The sequence below is a fragment of the Perognathus longimembris genome, chromosome 7, assembly GCF_023159225.1.
Source record: "Perognathus longimembris pacificus isolate PPM17 chromosome 7, ASM2315922v1, whole genome shotgun sequence".
Classification (NCBI taxonomy): Eukaryota; Metazoa; Chordata; class Mammalia; order Rodentia; family Heteromyidae; genus Perognathus; species Perognathus longimembris.
The window spans coordinates 3,118,699-3,140,862 of NC_063167.1; positions in this window are offsets into that span (position 1 = coordinate 3,118,699).

Consider the following 22,164-nt stretch of genomic DNA (forward strand, 5'->3'; position numbering starts at 1 on the left):
ACTGCATCTCAAGTCAGAACCGCTGGACTGACAACATCACCACATCTCAGGTAGAGAACCTCTGACTGACAGTGTCACCACGACTCCAGATGAGTCTTGGGGCAGCCACAGCAAGGCTGGGCCTTCCAGTTCTCAGGCCTTCTGCAAACCCGGCACACAGAGCAGCCTGGTGCACGGGGCCTGTGTCGGCTCCAGTGTTGCCTGGGTCCCCGGGGGTGCCGGCAGCTCTTCCCACGGGGCACTGCCATCGGCTCCAGCCCCAGGGCCTTCACTTTGCCGTGACTCCACTCTCCCTCTGGACCTCCAAGGCCCTTGTAGGCAATACACAGGTCACGTTCGTCAGGGTGCAGAGAGACAGGAAGACGAGGAGGCTTCATCGTGCCCGTGCCCTGTGCCCTGTGCCCTGTGCTCTGTGCTGTGCCATGTCGAGGCCTGGGAGGCTCTGCGTGGCACGGGGATAGGGGGAAATGCTGGAAGGGGGTCAGGCCAGCAGCTGGACACCCTTACACAGAGACCACTGGAGCACTGCCACACCGCAGACACACATGAGACCCCCCCATCCCATCACGATGACCTGGCTCCCCAGGGCCCCTGGCCTGCACCCATCTTTGGGAGATCAAACTGGCCCTCAGGGGCCAGGGGGCGAGGGGGTTCCCTGTAGGCGGGGGAGTGTGCCATGCGCAGGACTGGAGGCCAGCTGCACCTCCAGGCCAGGCCGCGTGAGGCCTCCACACAGAGGAGGCGCAGTGGTCAATGGGGACTGAGGGATGTGGGTGAGGAAGGAACGCCCCTCAGCTCAGGGAACCCAGAGACCATACCCTCCTACTGGGCCCCCCTAAGATTGTGAGGCCCTCCCAGTTACCTGCCCCCTTCGTCTCAGATACCTTAAGAGGACTCTGAGGTTTTGTAAGCCCATTTCAATGAGTCTCCCAGCCCTCGAGACAAAACTTTCCCAAAGGCCAGGGAACCAGAAATAAAAGCTTTTTCCTAAACCAAGGCACTTCTTGATCGTTATCCCTTCAACTGAACAAGGCTTTGGAGGAAACTGACACCCCCAAATGATCTGTGCACTTACCCCAGTTTGACTCCAAGGGGCAGAATGTCCCCATCCCAGGAGCCACCTCATCCTCTGTGCTCAAGAGAGAAGTCACACGGCAGGCACGGGTGCCTAGAACACCAGCAAACCCAGGGGGAAATGTGAGAAAATAAAACAGAAGGAGTCAGGTGACGGAACAGAAGAGGAGTGAACACACTGGAGAACATGGTGTACACAGATGGAAATATACAGGAGACCCGGCTTGAAACAGTTGCTCTGTGGTGATGCGATTGCTCTACCGGCCCAAGGAGCCGTCATTTGTCGTGGGTTTTAAGCCTCCCAGGCTCTCCTGTCCTGCAGGAGAGACGGAAAACACGCCCCACCCGAATGGGCCAGGAAGAGGAAAAGAGGGCTGACAGACTGCCACCCAGCCCTCCTCTCGACGGAGGACACACAGACAGCCTGGGAGCCAGTCAGCACTAAGACTTGTTTAATGGAGGCAATGAACTGTTCTTTTAAGGGGGTCGAAGGGCGGCGGAAGGGGAGGGGTACGTGCACCTATGTAGGGGCTGTGATTGGATGTCTGAGCTGTCCGTCAGGGTGGAGCTCCGAGGGACCTCCCTAAGGGGCGGCCTACATCTACGTCATGGCCCTCAGGACTGCCTCTGGGTTCATCACCCACAGCCATCTTGGCGCACACGCGGTCTGAGGCTGGGAGGCAGGGCTGGTTAGAGCCGCCTTTCTGGTTCCGGACCCGGAAGACAGGCAGGGCTACCAGCCACGCAGCCCCAGGGCTGGGAAAAGAGGCGGTGCCAGCAAGAACCACCTCACAATGATGCAAGGCGTCTGGGCGGGCATGCCCCACATCTCCCCATTTTGTTTTTTATTAATAGAGGAGGGGTACCAGGCTGGGAGTATGGGCGGAGGTTGTCTCTTCTGGAACTCCTTCCTGCTGAAAAGGGGCAAAGTGGTCAGGGGTCCCTGATTCGTCATTTGGCCTGGTACCATCCAGTTTGGTGGTAAAAGTCCTCATCATTTCCACGAGAATGGTTATCAGGGCCAGAGTGTCATGGTCTCCTCTGGCTATCTCCTGCAGCTGGGGCGCATCAAGGAGTCCCTGGGTCTGGGGCCTTCAGGGTCCAGATCTGCGCTGGGCACAGCAGTGTAGTAAGAGGATGGCCTTGAACTGCAAGTTCCCAGGTGGCAACCTCAGTGAGGGATGTTATCCTGTTAAAAGAGACTTTTGAAAAGGTCAGGCAAAGGCTAACAAGTTCACAGGACCAGTTAACATGAACAACATGGGAGAACACACCCTGGGCACAAGCCAGAAAAGTTCCATTTGGAACATAAACCCAATTGTGGCCCATTACAAGGAAGGAGGAATAACTGGACTGAGGGCAGGAAGGAAGTCAGAGGCTAGTATATATATATACAAATAGCAAGTAACTAGGGCAAGAATGCAAGTTTCTGTCCAGATGGAAAATGGACAGGTATGGACATTAGGTAGGTAAACAACTATTCCTCTAGGTGGGTAAACAACTATTCCCCTTGATCTCCCCAGCTCTGATTAGTTTTGAAAGGGCGAGACAAAGTGACTCCATTTAGAATGTGACACCATTCTCTTCTTACTCCTCTCCATGATCCTTGTTCCCTGAACTGGCTGAGTCCCAGGGGTCTAGGTGCTTGTTGCTGGGATGGCTTGCTCCCATTGGCATTCCCGGGGTTTGAACTCAGGGCCTGGGCACTGTCCCTGAGCACTTCTGTTTGAGGCTAGTGCTCTACCACTTGAGCCACGGTGCCGCTTTCAGCATTTCGCTGGTTCACTTGAGCCAAGCTTCCAGTCTGGTTCTTTGCTGGTTAGTTGGGAGACGGAGTTTTAGAGGGAGTTTTTTTTGTTTTGTTTTGTTTTCTTCTGCCTGGGCTGGGTTCGAACTGCAATCCAAGGAGTTTTAGCCATAAAAGCCCTTTTTATTTCCAATTAAAGCAACAAGGAGAACAATAGGAATAGAGCTTACCTGTAACTTGTTAAGAATTGACCAGAGTTCTGCTGTAACGCTTAGAGTACAGCAGACTGAATGAGATCCATTTGTCATCAAATCATACCATTTAACCTTAACGGAAGGTGGAAGAGAACACAAATGAATAACAATCGAGAGGGCAAAGGGTCAGGATAATGTGAAAGTCTCAGCTTCAGCAGTGGCTGTGTCTTCCATCCTGGATCAGCAGGCTTCATTAGTCCTGTGTGATGGAGGCAGGCAGGAGGGATGGGTTGGATCTGGCGAAGCTGTAGTGGCATCTCTCAGAATACTCTGGATAGATTGTCACACCTCTTGCTGGGTTGCCTGCAAAATTCTACCCAGACTGGTTAAAGACATTTGAAATCTCCCAGTTTTCCCTGGTTGCTTACTCTGAGTACTCTGGCTTTTGTGGGCTGATGCCCTACTGGTTTAAGCAGGATGACAACTTTAAACAGATTTTAGAAGGCTTGGGCCTTTAACCATCTTCCTAGTCACAAAATCCACACAGACCAAAGGCCAACCAAGTCTGCTCTCTGAAGCAGCATGACAGTTTCTAAGACATGGAGGGGGAAGACCAATGCTACCCCAATGCAACCCTGTGGCCACCAAACACAACTCTGATGCTTTCAATCTGGAGTAACTCTGTTATGATAGGACTGTTATGAACCCAACTCTAATCTTGGGAGGGGATAGGGCAGAGCCAGAGCAGGAGCACTCTGGGCCTGTCAAAATCTTCACAGGACTCCTAGATTCCCTGAGCAGTTTTCCACGAACGAAAGAGAGAATAAGGAATCAGTGAAACCAGGCAGTTTAGGAGCAGACTGGAGGCAGCTTCATGAACCGCCACAGTCCACACAGCTAGCACACATGTTAACCTGTATCCTATGGAGCAAAATATTAATCCTAAAGAGTTTATGAGAGCACAGGAGAGAAAATGGAGAAGCAAAATCTTAGTCTATTCCAAATAATTGTTAGGATCAGATGTACATTTGACTTTTGGCATAGATAGACATAAACAATTACACACTGATTTTACACCATTGTATACCACATGCTGCATATTTGAACCTTTTGGAGTTTTTGTTAGACACATTTGCTTGCACCCAAACATAATCAGTTTGGGTTTAAAACCTGGGTTGTTTTGGGGGTTTTTTTTGGCTTGGAGTCTGGTGATAAGAGTCAGGATTGCCTCCAGGTTTTTCACTGTGACTCCACCTACAGGCTGCAAGGATCCGTTTAACATAAAACTGCAAGTTAAAATAGTTAAAAAGGCAAGTGATTTTTAAACCATGATGCTAGTTTTGAAGGGGGGAATGAAGAGTTAAAGTAAACCCCATTTTCAGGCAGCCCCCATTTTGTTGTCTGTTTAAACTATGAGCAAACCCAGGGCAAGCTTATCAGGGCCCAGCCGGTCAAGAACTCTAACTGCCTGGGAATGCTTAACTCTAACCATCCCCAGAATGCCACGAGCCCTGAGCCAATCAGATTTGTACCCATGTCCTAATCTTGCTTGCTTGAACACCTGATGGCTGTAACTTGGTTTTTTGTCTTGCTTGAACACTTGATTGCTGTAACTGAAAGGGTCGAGAAGCACATCCACGAAATGGAGGACACCAAGAGACGTTCTCATGCAAAAGCAAAGGGTTTATTCGAGCAGGCTCGGGCTCATAGCATGACCATAAACCAGTCAATAACTGAGAGCCCCGAGCTTTTCTGAGGGTGACCTTATATAGGACTCTACTATCCGTTAGGGTAAAGCCTGCGCATTTGTAACCAATAGATTTAAAGTAACACATCGTGGTCTGCACGCAGGCAGCCAATCATTTTACACTGAATCACATACATTTACCAATCATTTTAAGGAATCCTAATTTAGGCTGGTAAGGGATACGTGCCAAGCTGCATGTGTGCGTGGATTCTTGGAATGGGGAAGTGACCTTTTGGACACAATTTCCCAAACAGGGCTGGCGCCTTTTGTTTGTTCCCCTCAAGGTGGGGTTGGGTGACTGCTTGCAGGCTACAAAGTCCAGATAGCTGCAAAGTACAGTTGACAATAGATGACAGGATGGGGGGTTTGTCCTCGTGTCCCGGAGGGAGAGGGGCTTGGGTAACTTCCTACTCAAGGGGGTTCGTATAGCCTCTTTCATAACTTTTTTTTTTGCCTTTATAAGCCCTGTGCAATCACAGCTCGGGGCTTCCTCCTAACCTCCATTGTGTCAGTGGGTAGGACGAGGCCCGGGCCACGGCCCTCTTGAATAAAGCCTTGCCTTGCTTTTGCATTTCGGAATGTCTGAGTCTCGATGGTCTTCTTGGTGGTCATTTTGCAACTTGGCATAACAGTTTTTACATGTTTTACCCACAAACAAACAGACAGACAGACAGACACACACACACACACACACACACACACACATACAGACAGTTGTGCACAAGCTTTGGGCATGCTTAGAAAAAATTTTCTTTTTCTGAATTGGCCAAGTAAGTCTTCTGGAATTCCAGTGGCAAATCCAGTGATACTATTTTGCCCATATTTTAGAACCATGTGGTCAGTTAGAAAATAAAACTTTTCCTAGGAAACAAAAATTTTTCACAGATTATCTGGCAAGGAAATGAGGAAGCCACATTTTGAAAAACCAGTTCAGCTCCAATGGGGAGCTGAAGCAGGATGCTATGACCAGAGAAGGTCCCGGAGATGGGAGACAAGGCGCAAACAGAACAGACACGTGGCACGGCTTAATGGCGCCGGAGCTGGTCAGAGCCTTAGGAGGCTCACAGCAAGATACCTTCAAGTCCCTTCCCAGCCTTGACGAATTTGGCACTCCCATCACCTGGGACAAGGGAGGGAGGCACTTGTTAAAGTTAAAACCCATTCTATTGTTAACCAAACTTCCAAACTTAGCAAACATCATCAAGAACTGGAAAGCCTTTTTTGTTGTTGTTGTTGTCTCTTTCAAAGCAGATTAGCCAACAACAGATGTTAAGTAAATAAGCCCTTTTCCTCCTGGGCAGCCAGGGGGCTGTCTACCCACCCCCCCCCCCCCATCCAAGACATTTTTAGCAAATGCTTCCCAGGCCTCAGAAGCAGAGCCTTTACTGTTCCCAGGGCGGGTCCGCAAAAGAGGGCGGGAAGCCATTCTGCGGCTCACTGGTCCACCGCATGTCTCGGTACTGCGGCTTTAACCCCGGGGACCTGGCCCAGACATGTCTGTGGGCCCATCGGAGTGGATTATTGGGCCCCTCTCCTCCTGGGAAGCAGGAGGGCTGCCCCCCTCCCAAGAAGCCAGGCTGAAAAGGCCGGCAGCCTCCAGCCAGATCACGGCATGTTTCAACGCTTTCCAGACCCTCCTGGTCTGGGAGTCCGAGACCCCCAAACCTACATTTTGTAGCATGAAGCTCAGCGCTTTGAGCACTTGGTCATCATGCTGGGTTTGAGCATGCCCCATCTTTTCAGGGTCCCTCACTTCGGAATCCGATTAGCCCGGCCTGCCGAAAGTTTCACCTCGTCGTGCTCCGTGCCCCACATTGGGCACCAAAATGTCGGGGGGCGTTTAGCCTCCCAGGCTCTCCTGTCCTGCAGGAGAGACGGAAAACATGCCCCACCCGAACGGGCCAGGAAGAGGAAAAGAGGGCTGACAGACTGCCACCCAGCCCTCCTCTCAACGGAGGACACACAGGCGGCAATGAGCTGTTCTTTTAAGGGGGTCGAAGGGCAGAAGGGGAAGGGTATGTGCACCTACATCGGGGCTGTGATTGGATGTCTGAGCTGTCCATCAGGGTGGAGCTCCGAGGAACCTCCCTAAGGGGCAGCCTACATCTACGTCATGGCCCCCAGGACTGCCTCTTGGTTCATCAGGTGGGGCTGGTTAGAGCCTTCTTTCCAGTTCTGGACCCAGAAGGCAGGTGGGGCTACCAGCCACACGGCCCCAGGGCTGGGAAGAGAGGCGGTGCCAGCGAGAACCACCTCGTACTGATGCAAGGCATCCGGGCGGCTGTGCCCCACAGTCCCTGAGTCCTCTGCACAGACCTGGACAGGGAGCTCTGAGCCCACGAGGCTGGATGGAGAAGAGCGGCCACTCTCCAGGCCTCGACACTTCAGGTCTGGGGCTGAGTTCTGAGGAGCTGAGCTGGGCTGGGAGCCTGAGGCCTTGCAGGGCTATGGGCCCCTCCTCCATGCTCCAGGTCTGCCAGCCAGGCAGGGCTTCCCTCCATACCAGCACAGGGTCCGCACATGCGTGTGTGTGTTTGTCTTTGTGTGTGTGTGTGCGTGTGTGTGCATGTGCATGCGTGTGTGTGTGTGTGTGTGTGTGTGTGTGGTCGCCCCTCACAGAGACAACCTTCAGATTGGATAGGAGTCCACCCTCACCCCTGTAAAGGCCTAGGTCCAACCCTATGGAGGGTAACCCATTTCTCACCCTCCCTGCCCCCGCCCCCGCCCCCGCCCCTACTGGCCACCCCCAGACGCCCTCAGCAGCTCCCCACAGCCCTGGCTCCGCAGGGCAGTCACGTAGTCACGTTTCTCTCGCATTTCTCAGGAGCTCTCCCTTTTCAGAGCCTCTTCATTTTAGGAGACTTAGGGAGAAAAAAAGGCAAAAAAGCAAATCAACTTAAACCTCTGGGTTTGCATACAATGAAAACTCATTAATTTGGGCTTACCGTAGAAAAATATGCTAGGATTGTCAAGACTTTCGATTGAAGATTACTTTTAGGAGTTTTCTCTTAACCGATTAATCCAGCCTGGTTGAGCTGAGAAAACACTTCTCAATAAACAGATAAGGATCCCACGCAATTAATAGCATTATTGATGTGCAAAGAGCACGCCCATGTTCTTGATTCCCCGATCAATTGAACACCTGGCTCCTTTCTGTCTGTGAAAGAGGACCCTCAGGTCTGAGATGCAGGTGGCAGGCAGAGCCCCAGGGCTGGGCTCACATTGTTACTCTCCGGTTCTTGCAGGGTCTCATTGGGAAAATTGGGATGGAAAACCAAACGGAGTAATGACTAATCCAGCCCAGCCCACAGGGGTCACCCAGAGGCAGCTACGGAAGCAAAGTCAGTCAGTCAACATTTCCTTTGCCTACATTAATGGGAGCCCTGGTTTTAAATGGAGCCATATTCAATTCTCCCTGGGTTTTTCCCTGCTTTTAAGTGGAGTTATCTGCTCCCTGTGCACCAATGAAATGTGTAGGCAAAGCTCCTACTTAGTGCTGTCAAAGCACTTAATTTTCATTAAAAAGATGACATTGCAAGTAATTATCAAGGACAATCCACATCTGTGGGTATTTATATTCATAAGGACAGATTGTAATGGAAATGCATAAATTACCCAGGTCTGTTTCTTTGCTGGCTCCTAAGCTGGGCTGCAAACCAGTTGGCAGTGAGCGCTCTCCATCCTCCTGCAGGGTGCTGTGCTCTGTGCGCTGGGGCCTCGCCCCTCCAGGCTGGCGTCAAACCCCGAGCACCACCCAGTGCACTTCCATGATCTGCCTTTCCTCCCTCACAACCCTTTTACTATCTGACCTGGGTGCAAGGAGACAACTTGGTTTTGTGCCCTTCCTCCTCTGCTCCCTTGCCGGTCAAGTCCTGGAGGTTCAAGGTCAGTGGTAGCAGCAGTGGCTGGGCTGGAGCCCTAAGTCCAGCCAGGCCCCCCTATGGAGCACAGCCAGCCGGACCCTCACCCAGCTCCGCGCTGTGGAGGTCCTCGCCCGCTGCCCAGCCCAGCACGAGAGAGGGAGACAATCGACTCCAAGATCACTCAGCTCAGGAAAGGACGGAGCCAGAATTTGAACCCAGGGCTGCATCTGTCTAAAACCTACCACCCCCTGCTGTGTCTAGTAAGGCTTCTCAAATAGTCCCCCCAAGGTGACTGGGGACGCTCCCCGTGTGATATCCCTGGGGCCCGGAGGATGAGATTGGGAGGACGGCATCACAGCACCTGCTTCCCAGAGCTTGTGGAGAGCGACAGAGATCGACGGAGACAGAGAGGCAGCAAAAAGAGACAAATGGGGCTTGGTGCTGCTGTCAAGCCGGCTGACCTGTCTTGAAAGGGAGCATTGAATGCTCTCTGCTCCAAGCACACACCAGCGATAGATAAAATATAAATAAAACAGGGGAAAAAAATACCCAGTCTGTAACAACAACAAAAACCACAGTGGAAAAAAATGTATCTGGGGACAGGAAAGATCTAAGCGCAGAGCACTCGGCCGAGCTGCGCACCGGGGCCCGTGGCGTCGTGGCCGCTTGCTGGCAGCTGCCCAGCCCTGGCGGAGACGCAGGCTGCCCTGCAGGGAACATACAACCCCAGCCCCGTCGCCCCCTGTGCTAGGAGAGGACCCCAGAGAGAAGTCTGCAGCTGAAGCTGGCCGGAGCAAGGGTAAGGAGGCCTGACTGTGAAGCCAGGGACCCCCGAGCTGCAGGGGGCCCTGCGGCCGGGGGGTTCCAGGCCTCCCCCAAACCAGGGAGATGGCCACAGGGCTGCTAGCAGATAACCAGGTAGCCACAGCACCCGCAGGGAGGAAGGAAGCTGGGGAGCTCAGAAGAGGAAAGCCCAAAAGAAAGCCAAACAATGGGCTTGGGAATTCGTATTTCCACTCAGAGGTAGAAACCAGCCGACAAGATTCACAGGCAACGCGGGCTCCTGGGAGAGGCCAGTGAAAGCCGCCCCGAGGCGCCGCCCAGGGAAGGTTCCAGCAGCAGAACGCTTCCCACGCACCTGGAGGAAAAGAAAGCCAGGGCTGCCTGTGTAGAAGGGAAGTTATGAAATGAAATGGCGAGCCAATAAAATGAGTAGAAATAAGAATGTTTAAAAAAAGTGGAAACGATAGTGTTGTCATTAAAAACCAACAACATAGGAAATGAACTCCAGGAAATAGAGACAAGATGGGCTTCTTCCCTGTTGTTTTCTTTTCTTTTCGTCTTGATTGTTCATTGATCTGTCTTTGGGAGGGCAAGGGGAGGCACAGAAATGGGGGGACAAAGGGTGAACCAAGGCAGCCGTGGTACTTGCTAGGCACTAGGTTGAAAATGAACTGTACAACCTGTCGGTGGGGATAAGAGGGAAGGACTGGGAGAAAACGAGGAAAGGAGCAATACTGTCCAAAAAGGAATGTACTCATTACCTGACTTATATAACTGTAACCCCCGTGTCCATCACCTTTACAACAACATTTCATAAAAGGAAAGAGAAAGCATTTTTAAAAACCGACATGGTGAGGACGAAAAGCACAAACTGGCTCTGGAACGCATGTGGTGATTCCGTCAACATTCCACAGCGTCTACTCCACATCTGCCGGATCCCAGGTGTGGGCGAGAAACGTAACTCCCATCCTCTTCACGCCTCTATTCTCGGAGGAAAAGCAGAGGTGAAGACCTGTCAGAATGGAAATGGGGGGGAAGGGGGGACAGCTGAGAGGGGAGGGAGCGCACACTCAATGCCCGGCAGTAAACAACAACATATCTCAGCAAACAGTATCCCAAAACGTTGCATGAAAAAATAAATCCACGGGACACGGGCCCAGCGGCGGCCTGCCCAGCCCTGCGGCCCAGGACTGTGGCGTGCAGACATCTGCGGCTGCCCTCCTCCTTTCCCGCAACCTCCTTGCACAAGCACAGGGCAGGGCAGGGCATGTCTGCTGCCGCTACAGCTGTGCCAGGTGTGGAAAACATCTGTCCATTGGGTCTTCAGGATGACACAGGGAGTCGAAAAGAAGGAGACAAAGCCAAGGAGGTGTGGGCTGAGAGACCTCAGCGCCAGAGAGCGGAAGAGAGGAGGATGTGAAGGAAAGAAGCCAAGGAGCAGGAAGCTATAACAGGAACTCCAAACGCCACCTCTGGCGTCTGTCAGCAAGCCGGAGGCAGAGCTGACCGCGCTCGGGGGAAAAGCAAGACTACCTTCCTGTGACTTCAAATGTCCATTTAGACTCAGCAAAAGGGTGTTTTCTTTTTTATTATTAAAGAGGTATTACAGACCAAACCAACAATTCCTACAAGACACATTCCACACTCCAGAAAGCGACCATTATCATACATGGGCCTGTGATTAATATACAGTACTATAAGTTACACAAATAGACCACGTTTCGCTGTGAATTTTGTTTCCTCTCAATATTCAATATTTTGATCTATCCGCGTAACTGTGCAGGAAGCTTTTACCATCTAAATTCTGTGTGGCATTCTAATTTAGGAATTAATACATTGTACTTTTTTATCTATCACTTAATTGATGAAAAATGTTCTACTAAGTTTAGGGCAATACAAACCATGCTTCAGGGAGCACAAAACCTTGCCATGCTGATGGATATATTCTGCTTTCTTTTCATCAGCTTTGGTATATTACTTTTTTGTGGATTTATTCTTATGTGGAAGGTAGCATTTTACGCTCAGAGGAACTTCCTATTCATTGACAAGGCTACCCTCACCCCAATTATTTAAGTACTATACACAAAATTCCCTTTCTGTGTCAAGAAAGCAGACTCATTCCCGGTGATTTGTCAGTCCACCCGGTTTAAATGTCAACAGCTTGAGATACAGCCTGTGTGAATGTCCATTAGCGTGCATCTGCCTAGTTGTTTGGGATTGTCGAAATCATTTCCACTTTCTTAGGCTCTTAACCTTTCACGGGTTTATCACCAGTGTGAGTTCTCAGGTGTTTTTTTTTTTAATTCTTTAAAATACAACCATGTGTAAAATTTGTGTGTAAGTACATGAAACCTAGTGAAGCAGACAGGAATTGTACTCTTACAATGTCAAGTCTTTACAGGCCTAATTTCATTTCTTTTCCTTCTTTGGGTATCTTGTGTGCCCTTGGTCATGTCTTGTAACTTTACAGATGCAAATGTTGCACGCTCATTGGCCATATTCTTAGTTACTTTCTACCTACATAACTCCTAATTATTTCTTATATAATAGGTTGCTTTGTTGTTGCTATTTCCTTCTCTCTCTCTTTTTTTCCTTGCTAGCAGTAGGTATTAAGTTGCTAGCCAATAGCAGATATTGTCATTCAGAGTTGATTGGATATTATCTCTAATTAAGGTGTCTTTTGAAGGATTCGGGTGGTTAAAGAGCTGGTCACACGAGCGAGAATTTCCTGTGACTTCCTCCTAAGACTTGTCACATTCGTAGCTTGCTGCTCTAGGCCCAATCACATAATGTGCATGGAAATATGAATTCCTTCCGGAAGCCTTCTCATATGCCTGATGTCCACGCAGGGTGCTAGGACATCTCTGGTGTCTAGCAAGGAGTGGCGTTTGGCTGGAGCTTTGGCAGACCCAGGGCCAGGATAGGACTTCTCACCTTGTGCTTCCCCAGGTGAGTTCTGCAAGGCTGCTCTCCAGGTGTGAGATAAAGTTCTGCTTCTGGCTGAAGCCCGAGCTTTTGCCAGATTCCTCGCATTCCGCTGTCTTCAGCGTGAATGTTTTCACACACAGTATGATTTCTGCCTAAAACGCTTTCTGCCACTTTCTTGAATGTCTGTACAGGTTTTCCTCCAGCATGAATTCTCTGATGTCTTAACACGATTTAAAAAGCTTTTCCACATTCATTTGCATCCAGAAGTTTCCTCTCCCGGGTGAGTTTTTCTCATGAAGGCCGAAGGCCATGTCCATACGTCTGTGAGGTTTCTCTCTGGTCTGGATTCTCACGTGTGTGATGAGCATGGAAAACCGAGAGAAGGCTTTTCCACATTGGTCACACTTGGTGTGCCTTCCCACGGGAGGAGCAAGGGATGCAAGCCGAGGGAAGACTCTCCCACACTAGTTATATCCGTAAGCTTTCTCCCCAGGGTGAGTTTATCTCCTGATCACTGAGATTCCATTTCCAGGCTGAAGGATTTCCCACACTGCCTACGTGCACAGGGCTTCCCTCTGGCATGAGTTCTTTGACATCTAACGAAGTCTGACATTTTAATAAAAAACTTGCTCACATTTATTGCATTTTTAAGTCTGTTCCCCACCATGAGCTTGAAGACATTTAATGAATTTGTGGCTAAAGGCCTTTCTACATTTATTACATGCATAGAGCTTCTCTCCAATATGAAATCTCACGCGTCTGTCAAGGTTTAGTGTTTCACTAAAGCCTTTTCCACAACAATCATGTGGGAAAGGGGGGTCACCGCAGGACGGGATGAGCCATTACCAGAGGCTCTCAGAGCCTCATTAAATTCAGAACGTTCCTTTCTCGGGGCATCTAACATTATTTTAACAGTCAAAAATAATGTCCTAAGTACTTCCCAAAGAAGCTGTAGTCATAACAATTGTGTCTGGGAGGAATATAAATTCTGAGTTTGGAGGAAATATATTTTCGGATCTCTCATGACACTCTTTGACTTTTTCACCCGTCAGTGTTTTCCCAAAAAATTCTCCCAGTAACCTGTGCTAGATTGTCTGAGGCTCATCAGATTCCCAGGCTTCCCCTGGACAATGGCTCCGTCACAATTCTTCCTCTCCTCCCTGGAGTTCTTCTTCAGGCTCCCACTCAGAGAGCACATCGGGCTTGGTGCCTGGGTGGCCCGTGGTGGTTAACTAGTTACCGTTTGCTACCACAGGTTCCTCCCCTACGTGGAATCCAAATGCTGCCCTTCCTCTTGGGCCCCGTCAGCAGCTAAGTCCTTGAAGGTGAAGCCATTGTTCACCAGGACGTGGCCATTCCTCTCCTCCTTACCAGAGCAGGCAGGTCTTGTTCTGATCTGGCCCACAACAATGGCCCACCATAGCAGGGGCTTGGGATTTCTTGTTCACTGCTCACTGGATCCCAAACGTCTGGAATACTGACTGTGACACAGTCAGCCCTCGGCACTTGTTCAGCTGAGAAGGAACGCTTCCTTCCCACAGGAAGAGCTCACCACGCCCACAGACACGGAGATGGGTCCCCTTTCCACAGCGCGTGGCTTTGCAAGAGGCGCCGCCAGCCCCGACGGCAGCACCACTGGCTCTCGAAAGTGCTTTCCAAGAGCTGTAGAGTCAGTGAAGCTCCAAAACATATGCGTAAAGCAAACCAGAAAGGAAGCCATGTGCTGCAAACGTTTCTAATTGCCTTGACGCAGAGCGGCTTTTGAACTTAACTCAGACGAGAAGCCGTTTAGGCCTCCGGAGAGCCAGAAACGGGACCTTTTGCAAGAGAGAGCTGCTGGAGACTAGCTCCAGGGCCTGCTGGCTCAGATAAGGCAGCTGCCGCAGTAGGGGGATCCCAGTCCCACCCACCAACCCCCCCTCCCAGGTGCCAAAGACCCAGGGAGCTCAGGACCCCATCTCCAGCTCACCGCCTGGTCCGGGGGCAGCCGCGCCCTCCCACCTGGGTTCACTCGGAAAGCTGGGATCTGCTCGTGGATAAAAGGAAGCGCAGCCCTCCTTCCTCCTCCAGCCAGCGGAGCAGCCAGCCGGCCCTGCCAGGCTCGTGGGCACAGGGGGGCAATAGGAGGAGGCTTACACACTTGGTCTGGCTCGCAGCCCGCCGTGGCGTGGGAAGGAGGGAGCTACCTGGTGAGCCCCCGGGGTGTGCCAACCGACCCCTGCATCACCACCGTTCAGCATATCGGTGAAGCCTCCATGGTGCCAGGGACAGGAGCACAGCCCCTGGCTGGGCGTTGTTGTGATGGGGACCAGGGCTACCCGCGGTGAGCCAGCCAGAGGGGCCGGAGGACAATGCTCAGTGAGACAAGCCAGACACGGGAAGATGCACTCCCCACGGGCCGGGGGCAGACCCACTCCCCACGGGCCGGGGGCAGATCCACTCCCCACAGGCCGGGGGCAGACCCACTCCCCACGGGCCGGGGGCAGACTCCCAGAAGCTCCGAGTCCCCAGGCAGCAGCCTGAGGCTGGGCGGCACGGGGGGACGGGGGGAGGGGAGGGGAGGTGGATGGGGGGAAGGGGGAGGCTGGTCAAGGAGACAGGCTGAGTCAGGGGCCAGAATATCCGGGGATTTGAGGACAGGCATGTGCCTCTGCCCAGCATGCTGCTGGAGGCTGGCTGATAGCAGACATCAAGGTTGTCACTACACACACACACACACACACACACACACACAACCCCCACACACACACACCACACCACAGAGGCACCACACGCAACCCACACAGAGACACTTACCACATACATATGTACACATATACACCACATGCCCGCCACATACCTTCATGCACATGCACACGCTGCATGAACATGTCTACCCAGCACACATCTGTGCACACACATGCATGCTGTGCACGCACTACACACACACGTATCCTCACACTACCCAGCACACCTGTGTGCACATGCGAACGACACCACACACATGCTCATCCCCACACATACGCAGGCATAACAACTCCAGCCCGTGCTCCACACGCTTGTATGCACACGTACACACGTGAAAACACGCATGCGCACTCACGTGGGGGCTGGATAGGTTAAGGTGGGGACTGGCTCATGGTGTGCATGGAGCTCCCATACCATGCGTGTGTGCGTGTGTGCATGTGTGCGTGCGTGCGTGTGTGCGTGTGTGCGTGTGTGTGTGTGTGACCAGGTCCCGTCACATGGATGGGGAGATGGCCACCACGCGGGCAGCAGCTGGGGTTCCCACCCGTGTCCAGCTTGTGAGGGTCCCGCAGAGGGTGAGGGGCCCAAAAGGGCGGGTGTGGAAGCAGCCAGGCCGTCCCTGGGCTGAGTGTTGGGGCCCCGTGGTCAGTCACGTGGGCCTCGAGGTCAGTCACCGTGCTGGGCTCCACGCGGGGTCAGTCACGCGGGCCTCAGTCACCATGCTGGCCTCCACGCGGGGTCAGTCACGCGGGCCTCGAGGTCAGTCACCGTGCTGGCCTCCACGCGGGGTCAGTCACGCGGGCCTCGAGGTCAGTCACCGTGCTGGCCTCCACGCGGGGTCAGTCACGCGGGCCTCAGTCACCATGCTGGCCTCCACGCGGGGTCAGTCACGCGGGCCTCGAGGTCAGTCACCGTGCTGGGCTCCAGGCGGGGTCAGTCACACGGGCCGTCACCATGCTGGCCTCCACGCGGGCCTCAGTCACCATGCTGGCCTCCACGTGTGGGGAAATGACCTGGCCCGTCAGCCGTGGGCGGCTGGCCACGGGGGGTACCGGGTCCCTCTGGACTCCACCTGCTCAGGCGCTGAGGGAGAAGGACAGCCCCGCTCCAGCCCCGCCCTCCTGACCGCATCACGCCGCAGGCTCCGCCCCCGGACGCCTCCACGGGACTGAGGCTGTCGGTCTAGGTGTCGGATGCGCTGGCATTCAGACCACAGTGTGGGTGAGGATCTGGCTGGAGACGGAGCTGGGGCGGGGGGCGGGGGGGACCCGCTAGGAGCGGGGCCGGGATTCCTCAAGGACCCGGGAGGACGAGGGTCACGCGTCGCGCCGGCCTGCGTCTCCGAGCTGCACGAGCTGCTGGCCTCCTAATTCCACTTAAAGAAATTTATTGTGAGGAATAATCATAAACTCGGGGAAGTATTGCGAATACAGCTCATTAGAATGTTGTTCGCCATTTAAATATATATATATATATATTTATATAATGTTCGGTGGCCTACTTAATCCCACCAGGGGTACGGGAAGTTGGCTCCCGAGCCTTCCCGCCGGCCACCTCCGCCTTGGAGGAGGGAGTCACAGGGTGGCTTCCCGCGGCCTCCCGCAAGCCAGGCACGGGCACCTGGCCTGCGGGTAGCAGGGACCCTGTGGACACGCAGACCCCCCCCCGGGAGTTTCCTTTCCGGGTCAAGGGTCAGATATGACAGATACGTCCTCGATGCTACCTTCTTCTGCCACTTCCCTCTGCCTTGGATACAAACGCGTAGGCTGGTGCTGTGGCAACCATCCGAGGACTGTGGGGTAACACTTTTAATGAGGGGGGAAAAAGAAAGAAAAGTGGTAAAGGAGGAGAAAGGCAAGGGCAGCTAGACAGACCCTCAGGAAGGTCAACAGCCTCCCCATGCCCCGCTGCTCTGACACCCGTGGCAAACGCCTGGCTTCGCTCTGAGCCCCCAGCAAGAGGGTGCGAGGACTGCCAGAGACGTCACCCCGGCATCTGGACACGGGGGACGAGGCCCAGCCAGGGGCAGCAGCTCCTCAGCCCCTCCTGGGGGAGAAAGACACGAGGCGGGGTCGCCCAGGAGCCCGCAGAGAAGCGCTCCTGGAGGGCAGCCCAGGAGGGGAGCCGGAGCACCCCACAGGCAGACCCCCCGACACCCCCTCCACGGAGACCGAGGCCCGCCCATCCGCCAGGCCACGGGGGGCTGGGAGACCCAGCAACTCACACGAGGAGACCTCAGCACAGAGCACACGGTGACCCGTCACGGCCCAGGTGGGGTGGGCACCGGGAGAGCACCCCACACCCAAGGCAGACCCCCCATTGCACCCAGCACAGTCCCAAGCTGGAGCCCCCAGGATCTGCTTCTCTGCCATAGCCCGCCCCCTTGGAGCTCCTGCCATCCCTGACACAGAGTGACAGACCTGGGGGACAGGGCTGTGGCCTTGGAGCCAGTGGGAGGGGGCGGGGACACGGGGGGAGGGGACAAAGCTGGTCACAGTGACAGTGAGCCCCCCCCCCCCCCCGGCAGGCTCTGAGCTGGACTTGGCCCCACACCCTCATCCTGGGTTCATATCGCTTTAACCACCAATCCCCCCAGCCCAGGAACTAGAAGAAAGGAGAACCAAAAGCCAGGGCCAGGGGACGGAGAACAATGCCCTGGAATAGGTAAACAGCAGAATCAATGAAGCCCAAAGTTCAGCTCCTGGAGAAGTCGACAAAATAAATAGATGCGCGCGGCCAGGTGGTCTGCAAGGAAAGAGCAGAGACCGCGGCGACTGGAGTCAGCGCGGAAGCGAAGGCGCCGCTGCTCCTGGAGGAGCGGGGTTCGGGGGGCGGAGGCGCTGGGGGCTGGCTTATGCCTCTGGCGCTAGCTGCTGGGAAGGCAACAACTGAGAGGATCGGGACTGGAGGTCACACTTGGCAAGATGTTCTCGAGAGCCGTCCTCAGCCCACGGCTGGGCGCGATGGCGCCAGCTCAGCCCTGTGTGGGAGACTGGGGACGGGGGGGGGGGGGGGATCGAGGTTTCAGGCCCTTCACAAGACTCCCTGCCGACGGACAAAGCCGAGCGGAGTAGAGCGCGTCCACCACCCCGGCTTCGCAGGGAGCTCCCCATCTCCGCGCAGGTCTGCACGAAAAGGCAAGGGATGCCGCAAAGGCCGAGGGAATTCTGTCCACACAAAGGCGAACATGGCGATCTAATGCCCGAGCTTTTCCAAAGGTACTACGCCACAGGTAAGTAATCGAAGCACTGACACGAATGGAGGCCTCCGGGCCCGGCCCTGGCCCCAGCACTTCCCCGGGACATCTGCCAGCAAGCCTTGGAGTGGACGTCAGGGTGAGCGGCCTGGGGCCCTTCCAGAAGGACGACCTGTGTTCCCTTGTCCTGTGGATGGAGTCCAGGCGTGATAAGAATGGTCGAGGACCTCTGCATTCTCTCTCCACCGCCATCTAAGGCGAAGGGTGCTCAGGGCTCCTGTTTCCTCAAGGCTACGGCGGGGGAAAGGTGAGCAAGCAGGGTGGCGTGACCCCCCATCCTGGAGGGAACAGAAGGGGCTGCGGTTCCTTCGGCCGGGTGCCGAGGGCTCGGCAGGGCCGGCCTGCGGGGAACCACGGAGCGAAGAACTTCTGATTTTCTCCCAGGACCCCTCCAGGGCACTGGTGACTCTCATCCTAGTTCCTCAGGAGGCTGAGATCCGGAGGACTGGAAGCGGAGGTCAGCCCAAAGGCACAGCGAGACGCCTGCTCCACCAGTCACTGAAGGTCGTGGCGCGCGCCTGCGACTCCGGGCCGCAAGGGAAGCACCGCAGGCATCGCGGCCTGGAGCAGCTCCGCGGCACAGAGCCAGACCCTAACTCGAGAACAGAGACGCCGCCGGACAAACGACACAGGCGAAGTGAGATGGGGGCGGGGATCGAGGGTGGGAGCATCTACCGAGCAGGCACAAAGCGCTGAGTTCAAATCCCAGGAGAAAACAAAATCGCAAGTCCGTCCTGAGCCCCGAGGCCGCGTCTCCAGCCCGGGCTGCGCCCACTGCTCGGCTCCAGGCCCGGGGGACCAGCTCCGTCCAGTAGTTTGAGGCGCTGCCCTGCTTCCCATTCAAGGGGACACAGATCCCTCCGTGGGGCCTTTGGGGGGTGCAGGCGGTGGGGGGGGCTCTCTGCTTCAGGATCCCCCAGCAGCTCCCCCATCAGGGAGAGATGGGGTAAGGCCCCCCCCCCGCACACCCCCAGCAAGCACCCCTGGGAGGGGAGGCCCTGACCCAGCCAGCCTCCCCGCGAAGCCCGGGCACAGCCGGCAAGTCCTGAGCTCCCCAGACGTGGATCCCACGGTGTCCAAGTCCCCACTCCACACCCCAGCCCCACGCATGCCCCCCTGCAGCTCCCTCCCGGCCGTCACCGAGGACTGTGGCGGACGTGAGTCCCTCATTCCAAACGAGAAAAGGTTAATCGTCCTCAGCCTCCTGGGACGATCGGCAGCCCTAATGAAATTACGGCCCATAATTTCATAAAGCCATGGCGGGCGCAGCCCACCCAAGGTGCACTTAAGTCCTAATTGCTTCTGGAACTCAGCAGAAGGAAGAGGCAGCAGAAGGAGGTCCGCCAGCCCCGGCTCCAGAGGCCCTGGGCTGAGGTCCTGCCCACTCTGCCGGGGAGCCGCAGGACGGGGCCCGCATCGATTCGCCTTCTTAACATTCCACCCGGGCTGCCTCGGGTCAGCAAGCAGCCAGGTTCAAGTTCCAATTACCTCCTGGCCCCGAATCCGACGCGGAGACACGGTGGACGCGCGCGGACTGCAGATGGGCCGCGGCGGGCAGGCCCGACGGACCTCGCTAACTGTCTTTGCGGATTGCTAGTTCGTGGCTGGGATTCGGCAGGAAGACACCACCTTCCCTCGGTTCTGACATGTGTGAACAAGAGGTAGCCGAGTGCCCCCCCCCCATTTCTCCAACCGCCCAGCAGCCGCGCTGAGGAGGACCAAGGACTGAAGATGAGGGAGATGGCCGCGGGCCTCCGGTCCCGTCCCCCCCTCAGGGGCCAGGGCAGGGCAGGCCCAGGGCCTGGAGAGCCAAGCGACTTTGAGACGTATCCAGGAACGGGTGTGCGGGACCCACGCTCAACTTTCCGCTCAGTGCCTGGGTTACCTTCCCAGGAGGTCAAGAGGCGAAGCACTGCAAGTTTCTCTATTTTCCCGTGGTAAACTGAGGCACAGAGAGGGGGAGTGGCCTCCAAGCATCACACAGCAACAGCTGCATCTGCCTCGCTTCTTGTGGTCCAAAGCCACGGCTGGGGCTTGGTCCCTCACTCGGGAATGAACCCCACATTGCCTGCTCAACCACAAAGCGCTCCCGGAGGCGGAGCACCATGGCTGCGGTCGCGCTACAGAGAAGCCAGTGGGACCAGAAGGCGTGCAGCCTGCAAGGGACAGAGCCCAGACAGGGTGGGAACCGGCTGCCGAAGCGTAAGTTTCTGGATGGACAGACAGCTCTCTTCTCTGGACAGGCAGGCCCTGTGTTTCCTTCCGTAGAGGCCTCTCCGTGGGACGGAGGCCATTACTCTCTGGGCCTTGGTCACTCGTTGTAGGATGGGGACAATAACCCCACTGAGTGGGAAGATGAGTAGAGACCCTCCCTATAAAGAAGGGCCACGTGCCCGGTGCCTCCCGGTGTCTGGTGAGGCCCAAACGCCCAGAGCAGAGCAATAGTCCGCCCTTCTGCCTGGCTGGGTGACCTGTCCATCAGAGACGCCGCTCGGACTCAGAGCCGCCCCCGGGGCCAGCAGCACAGGAGGCTGGCTCGGGGCTTCAGCCTGCCGAGTTTCTCCTCGCGCCATATAGGGATCCAGGAGAAGCCAGGCCTAGGCCAGAGACCCTCAGGAGAGGACAACTTAGCAGCCAGGACGTGCCGGCCACCGCGGGCCACCGCGGGCCACAGCGGGCCACCACGCCACGCAGTCTTAAGAGCCTCGGAGCCCGAGTCCCAGCCCACACTGGGCCGTGCCTGTCCCACAGGCCCGGAGCCCCAGAGCCAAGTGCACATCTGAGCAGGCTCCACCTCCCACATGAGAAACCAGTCCCACTCCTAGGAAGGCAGCTCACCTGGAGGGACACCACCCACAAGCCTGGGTGGTGGAATGTTCCAGAATGCCCTTGAGGTTCCAATGAGATCCAGCAGCAACCGCCCCCTGCTATTGTGAGCCGCCCGGAGGGCTCGTGGCGTGTGGGGCTCCTGCCCAGGCGCAGGGGTGGACGGATGGCAGGGCGTCCTCCAGCGAAGGGGACGCCAATGGCTCCCCAGGGTGTGGCGCCAGCCCACACTTCCCACCCCGGGGCACAAAGTCGCCCCGGCTTCCGTCATCGCCTGTCAGTCAGCCCAGCGGGTGACAACTTGATGACAGGAGCTCTTCTCAATGTCAGCCAAGGTGATGCGAGGGGAAGGAGGTGGTGAGCGGCCCTGGGCCCACCCTGGGGGCCAAGGGACAGAGAGCACAGCGCTCCAGAGACCTGTGGTATTGGAACGTGAGGCAGGGCCTCCAGGAAGAGCTCTAGAACCAAGACGGGCACCCAGCAGGGAGGCCCAGAGCACCCACCCCACCAAGCTGTCTGCGCCAATCAGCAGCCAGGGGGCACAGTCGGCCTGCAAGGGCAGGAGGGCAGGGAAGGACGAAATACAAGAAGCTTGCCTTTGCTCCTGTGGGTTCGGGGACCAGACGGTTTCTCATTCTGACTCTGCATTTGCGCAGCTATTCCTAAGGGCACAGATCATCTCTTATAAATGTTACTGAAGATCCACACCACCTTCTCTGTGAAATGCCCACTTGTGAGCACTATCGGCCGGCTTCTCATTGAGTCTCTGCCTTCTCCTGTGTCTGATGGTTTATCCGTCACCATGAGTAGCTATCTCCTCCTTGATTCATATTCCGTGGCTGCCTACCTTTCTAGTCTTCCCTCGTGGCTTGTCCGGTGTGGCTGGGGGTGTACTTTCTTCCCAGTCTCATTGAGGAAGCCCGCCAGTCCCTGCGGCATGCTGAGGTACGCCCACCCCATGTGCTGGTCTAGAAGTCTTGGTCTCTCTTTCCTCTTGTAAAACCCTGTGCCAACACGTT